We start from the raw sequence: 17,902 nt of genomic DNA, 5'->3' as shown, positions 1-17,902 counted from the left end.
GTGAATATGTCTGAACCAGGCCATCCATATTCCCCAACCTCACCTCAGTCAATTTAAAAACCTTACTTGGTATGAAAAGGCAATATTCCAAAAATAACGCAAAAGCTAGAAATGCTTTGACTGGGACAAATGTCTGCATATAGGTGGTCCCAGAAGCACACCCTAGACAGAGAGTTGAGTGCAATCCATTTACATGACAAGAGTTTCCAGGATGTTCCATGAATGGATGGGGGGAATCCAGGCAAGGATGGAAGGCACACAATGCATCACACACTAAGCAAGCCACTGCTGCAGACAAATGGTGGTCTGTACCATTGAGGATTGAGAAACCCACTACTGAGTGGAGTATCCTACTCAAAGACAAGAAAGCCAAGGTGTATATGCACTACTTCTGCCCAACACAGGTTGTGTCTTGTACTCAGGGTAGTTGGTCTTTGGAATTCTGGCTGCCTCTACCCTGTCTTGAGGGAGACTCATGCTCTGGCTGGCAAAGGCCTCAGCCTAAGAATCTCAGGTACTTGCAGAAGAAAGGCATTAGGTTAAGGAAATGGTGAGTGGCAGGGACCAGACAGCTAACAGTTGCCACAATAAATAAATGAGATGGCATTTGAATTTAAGATAGCAGGACGGAAGATACAGCCAATTTCACCACAGTTACATTGTATATATTATTACCAAAACACAGATAATAATGATAAAAAAGACGATACATAAGTGTAGGTGGGAGAAAGAACAGTTATTGAACTGGAGAACATGACAATCCATAGGATCAAGCTTCCCTGAAGCTTTTTTTTTTTTTTTTAATGCAAAAACAAAAACAAAAACCAATCTGCAGTGCAATGCTTTTTTTGCAGTGAGAGCATGAGGCCAAATGACCCCTCTAGTTTCCTGTGTGAAGAGCTTCTGAAATGTCAAATAAGCTAAACAAGATTTGCTTTGTGTGGGTATAGGAAGAAGGTACTAAAAAGGATCTATAAATCAAAGTCCATCATTTTTTTATTCATTATATTTGTTTTTAATATCATGTATTTCATTGCAAGTTTATCCTATATTGTTTTTCATAATGGTTTTAATAGCCCAGTTATTAGTGTCATGTTCCCCTGAATTCAGATCCTACACTCACTCAGTAACTCCTGAGCTTGGATAGTTTGCACATTCACCTTCCTGGACTCAAAAGTCCCTCATGAAGATTATCCAAGTTCTATTTTCCGGTGAGAAAAAGAGCTTTTTCCCCTCTTTTCTATTTTTTTCTATTTTTATTTTTCTATGTTTTAACTCTCATTAAAAACACATAAATAAAACGCACCATCTTCCCCATTTTTCAGTGCATGGTTCAGTTCAGTAGTGCTAAGTGCATTCACGCTGTTGTGCAACCGTCACCACCAGCCATCTGCAGAAACTGTTCATTTGCAGAATTGAAACTCTGTACCTTTCGATAATTACACTACAGGGGCACCTGGGTAGCTCGGTTGGTCAGGTGTCTGACTTGGGCTCAGGTCATGATCCCAGGGTCTTGGGATCGAGCCCCATGTCAGGCTCCCTGCTCAGCCTGCTGAGGAGTCTGCTTCTCCCTCTGCTTCTGCCACTGGCCCTGCTCTTGCATTCTCTCACTCTCTCTTGTAAATAAATAAAATATTTTAAAAAATATCTATGGTCATTACCAAGGCTTTGAGAATGCAGTTTCTCATTTGCTGTGGGCATGACCATAAAAAAATTTTCTCATTAGGTTTTCTTCTTTTTTTGCTAGTTTGCTAGCATTCAGCCTATTGGGAACATTTTTATCAACCCCATTCTGTTTCCACTGCCTAGATCAGCACTGTCCAGTATAAATGTAACACAGGCCGTAATGTGATTTGGTAGTAGCTATATTTCAAATTCTCATCTGACTGTACATGGCTAGTTTATTGAACAGTGCATGCCTAGATCTCCACTCTTGCAGGTGTCTTTTGCTTAATCCTTCTGTTGTTAACAACCATGCAACTTACAATATAATAAGCCTAACAGAAGGAGGGATCATCTTTGGAAATGGAATCTTTTATTATGTTCCTGCTACATAGGACAGTGACAGCTGTGGATTGAACAAAAGTTTGTTTTAAAAGTACTATTTTGAAGACCATAGCTCTGGCTTTGGCGGAACTACGGGGATTGGTGGCAGAAGGAATCACATGTCAAATATCTTAAATAAAAATTTATTGACTTAAAAAAATATACCATATTTTCCCTCCCTCCAGACCATGGCGACCACCATTCTACTTTTTGTCTCCATAAATTTAACAACTCTAGATATCTCATGTAAGTAGAATTGTTATTGTATAATATTTGCTTTTGGTGACTGGCTTGTCTCACTTTGCGTAATTTCCACAAGGTTCGTCTACATGCTAGCAAGTATCAGAATCTCCTCCCTTTTTAAGGCTGAATAGCATTCCATTGAAGCAATAAACCACATTTTGTGTATTCCTCCACCTATCAGTGGACACCTGGCTTGCTTCCACCTCTGGCTGTTGTGAATAATGTTGCTGTGAACACAGGTGTTCAGGCCCTCATTTTTCCCCACAGGGAGCCAGAGTCTCAATGATCCAGATTTAATTTACTTGTTCATTCAAATGGCAGGACTTGGGCTCTGATCCAGGTTGCCTAAGTTGAACGATCAAGCAATATGATTTTACTGCATACTTCCTGCGGTCAGGCCCTCTGAGAGCTGCTGGAGGTAAAGAGGCGAGTAAGATAGACACAGCCCTTGCCCTCTTCATGTTTGCATTCTGCTGAGGTAGAGGCAATAAACTGATGGACAAAGTTATAGATAATGATATGTTCTATGGAGAGAAGATGACAAGGTTTTTGGAGAGAGTCACTGGTGAGCAAGAGCCTCTCCAAGGGCTTGGGACTGAGTAGAGGCCCAAAGGATAAGAAGGAAGCAGGCAGGAGAGAAGTCAGAGAAAGAGCCTTCAGGGGAGAAGGGGTAGAAGGGAGGCCCTTGAGCTGGAGCGGGTCTGGCCTACTGAGAAGCACACATGTGAGCCACGTGTCTGGAGAATATTAAGCAAGGAAAGAATATGACTTGAGGATGAAGAGGCAGGCAGGTGCTAAGTCATGCTGGAGCTGCACTGAGGATTTTATTCTAGGTGCACCAGGAAGCATTTGAAGGTATTTGAGCATCAGGGGGCTATAACCTGATTAAGGTTACTGTCCTGACTCTATCTACGACACTATTTTTATAATAATCATTAGCTTTGACTGCGTGCTTGCTATATGTCAAGTATTGGGTTAAGCTTATAGTAGCTTATTAACTCTTATAACACTTTTAAAAATCTACTATTGTCTGAGACACAGAGAGGTTAGCAATTTGCCCAAAGTCACACATTAGTAGAGATGAAATTCAAACCTTTGAAATTTGACTTCAGTGACTATCCTTTTAGTGAAGACCAAGTCCATGAAATATTTTGATACCCATCTATTTGGATTTGGTTTTCCATTTGTTTATTCTCTGAAGGCCTAGTGCACAGGGCTTTCTTGACAGTGAAGACTCACTGCCATCCTGTAGTAGTAGAAGGTTTTCCAGTGAGCGCGGTGCTTTCACATTTGGCTATTACTGTGTTCAATCCTCTCAACAGCCTTTTGAAGTAACAGATGTGGAACAGCTCTCACAGTGCTATAAGTCTAGGGGCAGAGGGAACACCTCCTTCCACACCTGACACTTCCTCTGGGTACAGGCAGACCTTCAGGTGTCACACCACTGAGTTCTCTTCCCTGTGTCTCCTTCACTGCTCTTCTGAGAAAGCCTAGAGACGTATGATTAGCACTCACAGAAAGAGAACCTGGAGCCTGCCTGACTCGTGCATTTTCTCTTCTCTCCTTGGGAGCTGGCTGCTGACACATAACTGGAGGCCTTGAAGACTCTTGGACCTGCAGAAAACTTGGCAACAGAGTCTGAGGGAACACTCCCCCATCCAGGAATCTGGTGACCAGGGAGTGAGCCTGGCTCATTCCTAGGATCTGGGTTAGAAGCCTACCTGTCTGGCTCCATAAGCTGAGTCCTGCAGCCTCCCTTCTCCTGATGGTAAGGGGGATATCTTGGCACTCCTATCCCAGTCTAGATTCATTTTCTCATTCCTCAGCTACTTTAGAACTCAGACAGAAAAGAGACACATGATATTTACTGCCCTCCCCCAACACTAGACAACCAACACTAGATTTATAATAAGAACTCCCTAACTAATTTTGGGCCACTTCTACTTTGCAAGGAGGTCCAGGGACCCCCGTGGAGTCACACAACTCATCAGTGGCAATTGAGATTCAAGCTGGTCCATAAATCTGTCCTTGGTGCCCCAAAGATTTATGAACCAATGAATTAGTAGAAACATGGAAAGCACCTGGTGTATCAGAGCCCATGGGTTCCTGCCGTAACAGTGCACATCTCAGGAGGGTTTCTCAGACATGGAGCCCTCCCCACTAAATCCCAAGAGTTTTCAGCAAGACAGTGGCACCTCCAACTATGCCTCCAATAAGCTGGGTGTCTAACTCTGGAAATACAGCTCCTCTGGTGACTCTAGCCAAGAGCCGTAATAGCTTCGGGCATCACTAGCCATGTGCCGAATCTGCTATCAATAATTCAAGTAGCTGGAAAAGCTGAGTATCTGTGGTTTTGCAAAAACACTGCTCATGCTACTGCTCCCAGCACTTCAGCCCTCCATGGTCTTGGGGCAACGGCTTACTTGTCAGGTAGGAAGCAGACACACTAAACCAGGAATGGTATTTGCTCTCCTGCAAGAACTAAGGAAAAATAAAGACCCCCAAGGGTAGATTACATCAGATCATGCTCTAGCATTATCCAAAGGTCAGAAGGTGGAGCCAAATGTCAAATGCTGGGAGGAAAGGCCGCTGTTCTGATGTGCAGGTCTGTCTCCCCTAGGACCTATGGTGCTGCTAGACCCTTCATTACTGGAGGAAGGTCACAGTCTTAGGAAAACCTTCTTTGCTCTTGACACTGGAATCTGGCATCATAAGCAAAGGCAGTCTAATCAGGCCAGTTGGAGGCCTTCTTTCACTGCTTTTCTCTTCTTCTCTTTTATAACAGAAGAAATAGGAAAGAAGTCCCACTTTTTAAATTAATCATTGGATATTGGTTAAAATAAATGCTCTCGCCATTAATAATAAGTGAGTGTCTAAAATGTTGTCTGATTTTTTAAAAAGGCTTGTATGTTATACTCTTGAAGATTGTTCAAGAGCGAACTACTGGGATTTTTTTCTGCAGTGGTGGAAATACAATAAAAAAGTTGAGAAGTTTCAAGACACTGTGAACCATGACTTCAGCACTTTATCTTGTAGAATTCAAGGTCATTGCAGGTTACAAGGAATAAAGTATTATGACATGAACTATGCTGAAGAGAGACAGTTGGATGCCAGTCCAAACACATGTACACGTTATTGTTTTATTTTCATCATTGCAGAAATAGACTATCATTACAACTCTATAATCTTTGGCTTCACTTTATTCTTCCAATAAAAATTTACAAAATGTAATCAAACAACATTTTATACATTTATTATTACATTTCTTATTCAAGTAGCCAGAGAAGCTCAGTACCTGATATTTTGCAAAAACAATGCTCATGCTATTGCTCCCAGCGTTTCAGCTCTCCATGGTCTTGCTCTGAGGATGTCCAACGTGGAAGCATAAGGGGATGGGGGAGAGATTTTGGAAGATGAGCCAGAAAAGGGTTTGCAGCCAAGCAGTGTCTGGGATTTCAGGTGTCTTTACTCACGCAGCTGGACTAGAATACCTGGGGCTTCTTACGCCTCTCTCTCTCTCTCCATATCTCTTAATCTTTCTTATCTCTACAGAATGGTTAAGCTATTTGTCCATTTGGCCTTCCCTAATCTGCCCTTGGGAGTCACATGGTGTCACTTTTGCCACCTACCCTAGCCCAGGAAACCGCAAAGCCTGTTCAAGCGGCAGAGCAAATTTTCTGCCTTTTATGGAAATTGTGATGAGGAATGCCTGGTTATGTTCTACGTGCTTACTGACTACCTTCCATGTCCAGATGCTACATATAACCCTGTAAGTTACTTTTTATTTTTTAAAAATATTTTATTTATTCATGAGAGACACACACACACAGAGTGGCAGAGACAGAGGCAGAGAGAGAAACAGGATCCATGCAGGGAGCCCGATGCAGTACTCGATCCCGGGTCTCCAGGATCAGGCCCTGGGACAAAGACAACGCTAAACCACTGAGCCACCTGGGCTGCCCGTAAGTTCCTTTTTAATTCTCCTAATAGTCTCATTGCAAAGATAGGTTACCCATTTTACAGAGGAAAATTGAAGTGCAAAGCAGTTAGGTAACTTCACAGAGCTAGGAAATGATAAATCTAGGACTCAAAACAAGACTCATGTCCTGTATCCCTCCCACCCAACCATACCTACTGTACTGTGGGCTCTCAAGCCATATCTGGTCAATGAATGAATGAATGAATGAATGAACATTGGATTTCAAATCCATAAACACTCTGTGCTGCTGAACACAATTTAAACATCACAAACTTCTCTACTAGGGTCTAGACTCTATTTTTATACTTCCAAATGCTAATCTAGATCATTGATTTATTCATTCATTCATACAAGTTTATCTCCAGCATGAATCTATCTTAGAGTTGCTATGATTCAGATACTTTTCCAGGTGCTAAGGAAAAGCAATGGACAAGCCCAGTGGTCACTGTCATCACAGAATTTACATTGCAGAAATAAGGACAACACTTGAGATAATGACTTCAACGATTAATGAATCATAGTTGTGACAAATATAACAAAGGGTTGTCTTAGGGTTGTGATGTAGAATTGCTCTCCCCAAACAATGATACTGTTAGAAGGAGCTTCGCTATTAGAAAGACAAAATGGTGCCTCCAACCGACCTGACTGGACCACCTTTGTTTATAATGCCAGATTCCAATCAGATGAGGTTCACAAGATCCCTCTGGGCATAAAGGTTTGCAATGGTGCCTGTGGGTGTCTGTTCTGTGATAATTTCATTATCAGATTGTGGTTATAGTGTGGTGTTCAGTCTACTTGATTATTGGTTAAAGCGTAAATGCTGAACTTTGGCACTAGTGCCATTTGGGTAGGGTAATTCTTTGTTGTGGAGACTTCCCTGGGCATTGGAGGAAGCTTAGGACACCGTAGGCCACCCTGGACACCTATATACCAGTAGTACCATCCTCCATTTGTGACAATCAAAAATGTCCCCATCTACTGTTATATGTCCACAGCAGACTAAAGTGTTAGCAGTCAAGAACTACAGGGTTAAAAGCAAACAGACACTGATGCAAGCCCAAAGACCTCTGTTTCCTAGTTGTAAGGGCTTGGAGAAGTCATTCTGTCTCCCAAGGCTCTGTGACAGTATCTATAAAATTGGCTTATGCGTATGTGAGTTTCTCAAAGATTTTTATAAGACCTGTCATAATTTTTGCTAACATTTATTAAGTGCCTATTATAATCTAGGCACTATTTTTTTCTGGATGTATAAATTTGTAGATGATTTATTAAGTTTTAAAATTTCCTAAAGTAAAATAATATAATCCAAATACTCAGCTGAGCATGATGTACCCTTACTTCAATCATGGGACGTTGTCAAGATAAAATAAAATAAAATAAATCATGTCCAAAACATATTTTAAAATCAAATGTGAATGATTTGACTGTGTGATATTCTAAAACTCTTCTGTCAATACAGAAGTGTTCACTTGGCCACATGTAGCTGTTTACTTTTAAATTCATCTAGGCATTATTTTAAGATTTTGCATATTGCTTCACTAAACCCCACAGAAATGTCATGAGGCAAGTATAATGATTGATCTCCATTTTATAGATGAGGAAACCAAGAGAGTTTAACCCTATAGTCTGTGGTCTATAAAGTGTTTTGTGGAGATGATGATACTCTATTTTAGCCACATTGTGCACCATTGCTACTTGTTCCAAGTGGCCACTGCTTGCCTCCTCAAGAGTTACAAAATAGGGGTGCTTCAGTGGCTCAGTTCGTTAAGCATCTGCCTTCAGCTCAAGCCATGGTCTCAGATCCCGAGATCAAGCCCATGTAGGGCTCTCCACTTGGCAGGGAGTCTGCTTCTCCCTCTCCATCTCTGCCCCTTTCCATGCCATACCACTCCTCTCAATCTCTCTCTCTCTCTCACTCAAATAAATAAATAAAATCTTTTTTAAAAAAAGAGTTACAAAATAGATTTTTGGGACATAAAGTAAAATAAAATGTTAAGAGGAAAGCTAACAATTACAGGATACACTCTCTGTTCTTTGAAGCATATTAAGTGCTGGAAATCCAGAGGTGAACAAAGGCCAAGACTTGCCCTCAAGCCTTTCACAGCTCCCAGCTATCCCACTATATGCAAGGTTCCAGCTCTCTCCACTGCACTGCAGAGGTCCTGGAGGCCATGGATGCCAACAGGATCTTCTGTCCTGAAGGTGGCCCGTTAGAAGGAATCTAAGAACACATGCGATTATCCCACTACATGGTGACTGTCTGCAGTCTTGAGAAAGGCTTGGAAGAAATGGAGCCTGGGGGCAGGCAGCTCTGCTAAAAAGCTGTTTCCATGCACCAGGGCAGAAGGCAAGCCTCGGCTGGAGCATTGACCATGGGAATACCAAATGGAGACTCCTATAACCTGTGTGGTTTGGAAAGGTCAATATTTTTGAGTTTCAGTTTCACCATTCACAAAATTATGATAATGGTACCAGTTACCTAGATGCCAAAACGATTAAACAGGATCCAATCAGATAATTCATACAACACAGGACAACGGTGAGTTCCGCAATAATTTTCAGCTACTATAGCAATTACTGTGAAGCAATGATCACAGAATAGGTCTGAGAAACTGGTGGCTTTTTCTTGCCTAGTGCTTTCTTCTAGTGCTTCCAGCTTCTTTCTTACTGCCCTGAGGATAATGGTATTGCAAACATTGACCTAATAAAGATGCACAGAAACCTCTTTTTATACACTGAAGCAATGCAAAACAAAACAAAATCCAAAAAGGCAAAGCAATTCTCTTTCATGTTTTGTAAGTTCCACTGGGATTTCCTTTCCAAACGAAGATTTTCTATTTCTATTCCAGGAAATAAAGATATTGAAAATAAGAAAGTTCCCCTTAAGATTCACTATTAAGGAGCTCAGCAGTTTTTCCTTTTTATTTTCTCATTTTCCCATAGATCATCTGACTTATATTCACTCTTTTGTGTTCTACTGCCAAGAGTATGTTGAATACATTTAAAGAGGAAAAAAACAGCCACTCAAACGAAAGCATCCAAACTTAATAAACATTGATCCTTCAATCCCTTCATTCAGCAAATAATCATTGTCTACCTACTATGTGCTGGGCATGTTCTAGGCACTGAGCAAATAGATTTTTTTTTAAGTCCTGTGTTCCCATGGAGCCCCCACTTGAGTAGGGGAGAAACACAAGCAAACAAGAAATACCATTTCCACTAATACTTAAAGTTATTCATCAAATGAAGTGTCCGGTGGTAGGGACCAATGGAACCTGGGTGTTTCATAAGACAAAGAATGGTCAAGAAAGCCTCCTCTACAGAGGTGGCGTTTGAGTTTGATAGCAAAAAGCAAGTGGAAGGAAGCTCTGGAAGGGATCATTCAAGTGAGAAAAAGCAAGTGACACCCCCAATGTAAGAATCTATTGGAGGTCTCTGAAGAATAGCAATCCATCAGATTGAGAAAGAATGGGCAAAAGCAATAGAGTAGGAGGTGCCCCTGGAGAAGGGGCAGAAGGCAGGTCACATAGTACCTCCTAGACTGTGGGAAGAATGTCATATTTTCATCCTAAGAGAGATTGTTGGATAATTTAAGAGGAACCACAGATGATGTTGAGAAAGCAGATTTACATTTGAAATGATCATGCCAGCTGATGTGGGGAGAAGATGATCAACTCTGAGAGGACAATTCAGACAGTACTCTGAGGCAGGTGATGGTAGCCAGGCTAGGGTAGCTGTCAAGAAGTTGGTGAGATGTTGGTGGAGTGTGGAGTGTCAAAGGCTTGCTGCCAGACTGTATGTGAGTTGTGATTGAAAAGGAAAGGTAAAGGGGACTCAGAAATGGAATGGATGGAGATGTGTCCCCTGGGAGGAGAGAGGAAGAGCCGGCTTCAAGGTGCAGGGATGCAACTCACAACGCAAGCTGTCTGTTTTGAACAGAACACGTGAGAAAGGAGCCTGCTAGACATCCTGCAGAGATAGTGGCTCCACAGGGCATGTTCACAAGTGGCTCAGAGGAGATGCTGAAGCTCCAGCCTCTGTGAGCTCATGACTACATGAGTGCTTACTAACATAAAGCACCTCTAAGGAGCTGCGCAGAGTTCCAGGTGTTCACAGTGAAGACATGACCCAGAAATGTGTACAAGATGAACATAATCAAGTCAGTTTTTTTTTTGTTTTGTTTTGTTTTTAAGTAAGTTTTTTAAAAGAACTAAAAGCAGATGATCCAAGGAGGAAGCAGCAAGAAGTGAGAGAGAAAAAGGGCATGTGACAACACTTGAGAGGTGAAGGAAACTGAGCTGGGTGTGACAACGCACTGGAGTTCACCAGTTTAGAAAAAAAGAAGAATATCCAACAGTCATGAAGGTGTGTATTATGGAAGTTGGCAAGTCCAAAATCTGCAGGGTCAACTGGCAACCTGGAGACCCAGGAGAGCCCACTGTGCGAATGAAGTCTGAAAACAGTCTGCTGCAGGAGTGTCCCTTGTTTGAGGAGGCCAGTCTTTTTGTTCTAGTCAGGACTTCAGCTGAATTGAAAGCAACCTGCTTTACTCAAAGTTTACCTATTTAAATGTTAATCTCATCCAAAAACACTCTCCAACTTGACACATAAAATAAACCATCACAAAGCCTGATGCACTATTTGCAGAAACAAACAAGTATTCAAAACCCAACTTTACCATACTAGGTGAACGATAACAATGCTGACCATTCATTAATTGTGATTAATACTCTAGGAAGCATTTTATTTCAACTCATTCAGTCTTCACATCCACCAGTAAGAGGTGCCAATATTATCATTTTACAGAGAGGCCACGTGAACTCTGGAAGATTGAGTATGCTTTTCAAGGACAGATGAGTCAGAGCAGGGTGTGATACTGGATAATCTCAAAAGCCATACTCTTTAACCAAACTATGCTGTGACCACTTTGAGTCTCTTGTACCCAGTTTCCCTGATTGCCTGTGAAAATTAGGCATACTAAGAGCTAGTAGAGAAGAAATGGCATAAAATCAGCTAGCAAGGTGGCTGAGATTTAATAGGTGGCAAATAAATTCTAGTGTCCTTTCTTTCAAATCATCAGATGGCTTATTCTGTTATATTCATTCATTCATTCGTTCATTCATTTTGCCCATACATTTTAACCAACAAACATTAGGTCCACTGTGGAATCAGAAAAGACCCCGAATAGCCAGGGGAATTTTAAAAAAGAAAACCATATCTGGGGGCATCACAATGCCAGATTTCAGGTTGTACTACAAAGCTGTGGTCATCAAGACAGTGTGGTACTGGCACAAAAACAGACACATAGATCAGTGGAACAGAATAGAGAATCCAGAAGTGGACCCTGAACTTTATGGGCAACTAATATTCGATAAAGGAGGAAAGACTATCCATTGGAAGAAAGACAGTCTCTTCAATAAATGGTGCTGGGAAAATTGGACATCCACATGCAGAAGAATGAAACTAGACCACTCTCTTTCACCATACACAAAGATAAACTCAAAATGGATGAAAGATCTAAATGTGAGACAAGATTCCATCAAAATCCTAGAGAAGAACACAGGCAACACCCTTTTTGAACTCGGCCATAGTAACTTCTTACAAGATACATCCACGAAGGCAAAAGAAACAAAAGCAAAAATCAACTATTGGGACTTCATCAAGATAAGAAGCTTTTGCACAGCAAAGGATACAGTCAACAAAACTCAAAGACAACCTACAGAATGGGAGAAGATATTTGCAAATGACATATCAGATAAAGGGCTAGTTTCCAAGATCTATAAAGAACTTATTAAACTCAACACCAAAGAAACAAACAATCCAATCATGAAATGGGCAAAAGACATGAACAGAAATCTCACAGAGGAAGACATAGACATGGCCAACATGCACATGAGAAAATGCTCTGCATCACTTCTCTGCCATCAGGGAAATACAAATCAAAACCACAATGAGATCCCACCTCACACCAGTGAGAATGGGGAAAATTAACAAGGCAGGAAACAACAAATGTTGGAGAGGATGTGGAGAAAAACATTAGTAGCCTTTACAGAGAGAGATGATTTGATTCCCATCCTTCACTGATCATGGTTTGGGCATTGATGATATTCTGCATTTGTCATAAAATAAAATCCAAACCTCCCAAGATGGTGTTCCAGGCCTTTCAGTCTTGAGCTCCTGTGGCTCCTGTGCTTTGTGCGGTGATATGACACCATCATAACCCACACGTGGCCATATGCTGGGCAGACAAATGGGCTTGTGAGCATTATAGAGCATTATACAGATATCTCAGTTCTATGCAGAGCCTCTTATTTTTCCCATTATCTTTGCTGTTATCTCTTCTGAGACTTATGGCAAGTACTACTACAGTTATAAAGTCGCATTATTTTTATTACTATGGGAATTACTACTACAGTTATAATAGCATTGTGAATTATTGTGAATATTCAGTGAATACTCAGTAAGTTATTCATTCATTTAAAAATATTTATTGAACATCTTTTACTGTAAGTTTATCTGGGAAACTAATGAAGGGCTTTGAGGAAAGGGTGATATGTTCTAACATAGATTTCAAAAATAGGATTCTGATTCTTATATTGAGAGGAGGGTAGGGACAGACAAGGTGACAGCAGAGGAACCAGTTGAGAGGCTGTTGCAATGATCCAGATGAGAAAGGAAGGAGTCTTGGGCCATTGTGGCATCTGTGGAGCTGGTGAGAAGTGCCAAATTGGATCAATTGTAAAGGGACAGGAGTTGGTAGGGGTATATGAAAGATCGGATGCCATTTATAAGAGAAAGATATCCAAGGATGATACTCGAGGATTTGGGTCTGCTCACTGTGCTGAATAGAGTGTGTGAAGAACAAGATGGGGAGGTGATGCTTAAAATGTTTCTTAAATGTCCCTGTGGAGATCATCAGTTAAATTACTTGCATAGCAGTAAGGGCATCTGAGTAGTGCAGTGGGTTAAGTGTCTAACTCTTGATTTCAGCTCAGGTCTTGATCTCAGGGTTGTGGGGTAGAGCCCCACAAGAAGTCCTCACTCAGCACAGTCTGCTTGATATTCTCTCTCCTTCACCCTCTACCCCTCCCCCACTATCTAAATAAATAAATATATAGATAGATAGATAAATACATAAAATATTTTAAAAATAAATAAGTAGATATTGCATATCGTGGAACTAAAATGCACCAGACATTGGATAGGGAAGTGGGAAAATAAAGCTCAAGGACTTAGTCCTGCCTTCAAGTGCCTCACAATCAACAGGAGTTATTGGAGCTGTTTTAGCACACATGTTGCAGAGGTGCGCCCAGGTTAGATGCCCAGGGGCATAAAAAAGGAGCATTAGCTATGAGCAGAATTCTGAGAGGAGCAGTGGCTTACAAGAGTCTCAAAATTCATTCAAGGCCCTGGTAGCCAATAAAATAGGGATACGGTAGTAGACTAATTAATCAAAAAAGTCCATTAAAGAGAGGATCATAAAAATGATGCATACACAAGTTAAACATTTTATATTAACTTAAAACATAAAAAGATACCTTCATTTGCCAAGTTTCAGATGTACACATCCAAGATCTTGATTTGAAAACAGGTCCCCAATTAATTACTCTGCCCTTGGTCCTTTTGCATAGATAATACCCATAATGTATGGTCTTTGGTTTCCAATATGAATTTTTTGGCAGAAGAGTAAAAACATAAAAATATTTGGAAAATAATATGAAAACAGATTTCTGGGTTTTCCAACTTTTCCCCCCAGTCTTTTACTGATTCAACCATAATTTTTTCAACTACTCACCTTTGCCAAATCTTCCCAAAGCATTTATTGCCATAGAAACAACACTTTTGTCTTTGGATTCACATTTCATTACTTACACAGTAATTAGTTCAATGTATAAACATAACAGATACAACTGACACAAATATAAGTGGGTTTTTTTGTTGTTTTTTGGCTTTTTTTTTTTTTTTTTTTGAAGCAAAAGCTCTCTCTTCGGGAGCAGAGGAATGCAGATGTATTAAAAGCAGCTTACCAGTTTGGCGCCATCAAGCACACTCTAGACATTATCAGTATATTTTATTAAGAATAACTAGGTGCAATTTAACCAGCACGAAATTAAGTAAAACTCGTTTCAGAGACTCCTTGGGAAGAAAGTCTCTATAAGCAGCCTCTTCTTCCACCTGTATTTCTAACACCACTTTCGGCTGCAGCCAAGGTAATTAATTTTAAATGAATACAGATGGTCCCCAATTTACAATGGTTCAACTTCAATTTTTCGACCTCAGAGTGGTGCAAAGGGGATACACATCCAGTAGAAACTGTACTTGAAATTTTGAATGTGGATCTTTTCCAGGGCAAGCGATGTATGGGACGGTCTTCTGGTGCTGGGAGGTGGCAGCGGCCATAGCTCCCTGTCAGCCAGAGATCACGAGGGTCAACAACCTACAAACAGACAACCATTTTGCATTCACACAGACATTCTATTTGTTACTTCCAGCACAGCATCTAATATATTACAAGAGACAGTTAACACTTTACTATAAAGTGGGCTGTTGGCAGATTTTGACCAGCTGTAGGATCATGTCAGTGTTCTGAGCATGGTTAAGGTGGGTGTGGCTAAGCTGTGAGGTTTGATGGGTTAGGAGTATTATGTGCATTTTCAACTTATGATATTTGCAACCTAGGGAGGGTTTATGGGAATGTAACCTCGTCATAAATTGAGGAAGAGCTGTAGGATTTGGAACACACCTGCTATAAATTATCTTGATTTTACCTCTCTGGCTTCAGGGTAATATTACTAGTAAACATTTCTTGATTGCCCTCAGCTACCTTCTATGTGTTAACTCATGCTGAACTCAGAGAACCCCATGAGATGGGTACTATTACTGTGCTTATTTGATAGTTTGGCAAAGGGGACACAGAGAGGTAAAGTCCAAATTTCCTAGTGGCATCAAGAATACTATTTCTTGTCTCCTTTCTTCTTTCTTTGCCTGCACAGGCAAAACACTAGAGCAGCAGAGGAAATTTTTTTTTCCTGTGAAAGGCCAGGTAGAAAATATTTTCAAATTTATGCACCATATAGTTCTATCACAACTACTCAACTCTGCCATTATATCATGCAAACAACCACAGGTAATACATAAATAAATAAATGTGGCCTTGTTCCAATAAAACTTTACTTAACGAAACAGATGATGAGCTAAATCCGATTCCTGCACCGTAGTAAGCTCTAGATAAAGGGAATTATTCACCATTTATTTAGCAAACCAGATAATCCTCAGTCAGATCACTCCCCACCCTTATGTAGTTCATTTACATAACTCATTACCTTGCTGTAGTTGATTATTGTTTTGTATTAGATATGATAAGCCCTAAAATTATATGGCTATCAAAGTAGAAACTTATTTCTTACTCATATTAAGTCCAAAATGGCTGTTCTAGCTAGGAGCGAACCTCCTCGGAGTGGAGGAGATTTAGAGATCCAGCTTTTTTCCACCTGGAATTTCATCTCCAGTAAGTGGATTCCAAGGTCATTCTGGAAACAGGGAAGCACAAAAGACCATGCAAAGGAAGGCTAGAGGTAGGGAGTGTAGCCACAGATGCAGAAAGGAAACACCATCTAATAAACATCTTTAAAACCAAGTAAGATTTTTAAGGAATAATGTGGGTAGAGCTTAGGGAAGAGCACAAGCCAACTTACATATCTGCACAGGAGCAGAATGTTCTGGCTGGAGTGTAGAGCACGCATGATGAATAGTGAATCAGGACACACCATGCAAGGGTATGCATAGTGTGTAAATGTCAGAGTACAGATAGCATTTAAATAGTCAACAATGGAAGCATACAAAAGAATTTCCAACTCTGATTTGAGACTCTCTGGCCCTGCTAAGGACAAAACCTGTTTGGGGAATTAAGGAGGCCATTTGAAAGGTGGATGAGAAAGGGGATCAGGGGAAGCAAGAGGCACAGTAAGAGGTCACAGGCGTAATGGAGTTCACATTACAGTTACCTAAATAAAACCCAGAGAGCGGTGTGATGTGATGGAGGAGAAAGAGCACTGGATTTGAAGGTAGGAAACTTGAACGTCAAGCTTGGCCCCGGCAATAAACAGTTGTTACCTTGAGTAAATCACTTCTCATCTCTGGGACCCAGAGTCTTTATTTCTCATGGAAGAAAGTCAGGGTACAAGAAAACAGAAGCATCTTCTTTCTGCACTAACATCCAGGGGCTTGGCAAAAATTAAAACTAAACAAAGAACATCTCTACTGCCTGTAGTCCAGATGCAGTATCTAATCACAAATGCGAGAAGACTCACTCTAGAATGAACCGAAGGTTGTAAATGAGAAGCTTCTGCACATTATCACCTCCACGTGGTCTGTGAAAGAGTTAGTTGCCTCAGGGCAAAAATGAATGTACCCCTTTAAGAACACCTAAGGGGACCTTTATTTCTACTGATAATCATGTCCATTAATTTATTCAACTTGCTTGCACTATTTTTTCTCCTATTGTCTGGAATCCATCAAATGTTTTGCCCTCTCACAAGAATTGCTGATGGCCATTGATCGATTACTTTGTTTACAGAGGCTTGCAATGTCCCAGCTTTAAAATAAAATTAAAATGAAAAAAAAAATCCTAAAGCAACCCTGCAGCAATAGGGAAATTAATCGTTGGTTTCCAAAGCATACCGGAGGCTGAGATTAAAAACATCAGCCCTCATCTCCCCCTCCGAAGGATCACAGCATATAGGGGCAGCTATTCACCACCAGCAAATTATTTCAGAGTTTCAAGTGAAAGCTAAGTAAACCCTTTTCCTCCTGGCTGCTCTCAGAAACATTCCCTACAGCACTCGGCCTCGACACTGATGACTACCTCGGATGTGCTTACACAAAACAGAGCAGTTTGGAAGCCATTTTGATAAATGATACTTTCCTTTCAGCAAAGGCTGGACATGGAGGTGTTGTCACTTGTAAGTGCATCTAAATTGCCAGGCACAATTAAGGCATCATCTAAGCTCTAGGAATGTTTTGTCTGATTCAGAAACAGAGAGGCACTTAAATCATAGGTCTTGGCCAGACACATAATAAGAGTGTGAAGATTTTTCTTAGTAAATGCCTCTCAAACCCTGGCCCACCCTGGAATACCCATATCTCTCTGTCTGTCTATGCATCCCACATATATCTCCTGAGTCATATCAGCCGTGAGACAGATACTAAGTGTGGGTTACAGTTAGAAATGTACCAGGACCAAAACACCCCTCAGATTTCCTGAGATTTTAAAACTTCGTCAACTACTTTAGTAGCTTGATGTCTGAACAAACAAACAAACAAACACACGTGACTTTGATTCTTGCTACCAAACATGGCAGCAGCAAAGTGCACAGTAAAGGACAGGGAGCCAGGAGGTGGAAGGAAAAGAGGAAAAAAATTCATGTTTTTGACTTGTAGAAGCATAGTAGATTTGCTCTAACATTGAAACAGAGAAAGTTTGAGGAGAAACGGGAGCTGGGACATGGGGAAATGGGGAGATGTTGGTCAAAGATTGCAAATTTCTAGATAGAAGATGGGTAAGTTCCAGAAGTCTAGTATTCACCACAGTAGCTGTAGCTAACAATGCTATGTTATATACTTGAAAGGTGCTAA

At 40.8% G+C, this 17,902-nt stretch overlaps 1 non-coding gene across 1 annotated transcript; it reads left to right on the top strand.

Annotated features, from left to right (window-relative positions):
- Window positions 1–1,651: 1,651 nt before the first annotated feature.
- LOC144283845 (small nucleolar RNA SNORA32) lies at window positions 1,652–1,778 on the top strand. The gene has a single exon (XR_013352367.1). It is a non-coding gene; the product is annotated as a small nucleolar RNA SNORA32 (small nucleolar RNA).
- The last annotated feature ends 16,124 nt before the right edge of the window (window positions 1,779–17,902 follow it).

This window comes from Canis aureus, chromosome 14, assembly GCF_053574225.1.
Source record: "Canis aureus isolate CA01 chromosome 14, VMU_Caureus_v.1.0, whole genome shotgun sequence".
Lineage (NCBI taxonomy): Eukaryota > Metazoa > Chordata > Mammalia > Carnivora > Canidae > Canis > Canis aureus.
This window is presented reverse-complemented; position numbering and strand designations above follow the sequence as displayed.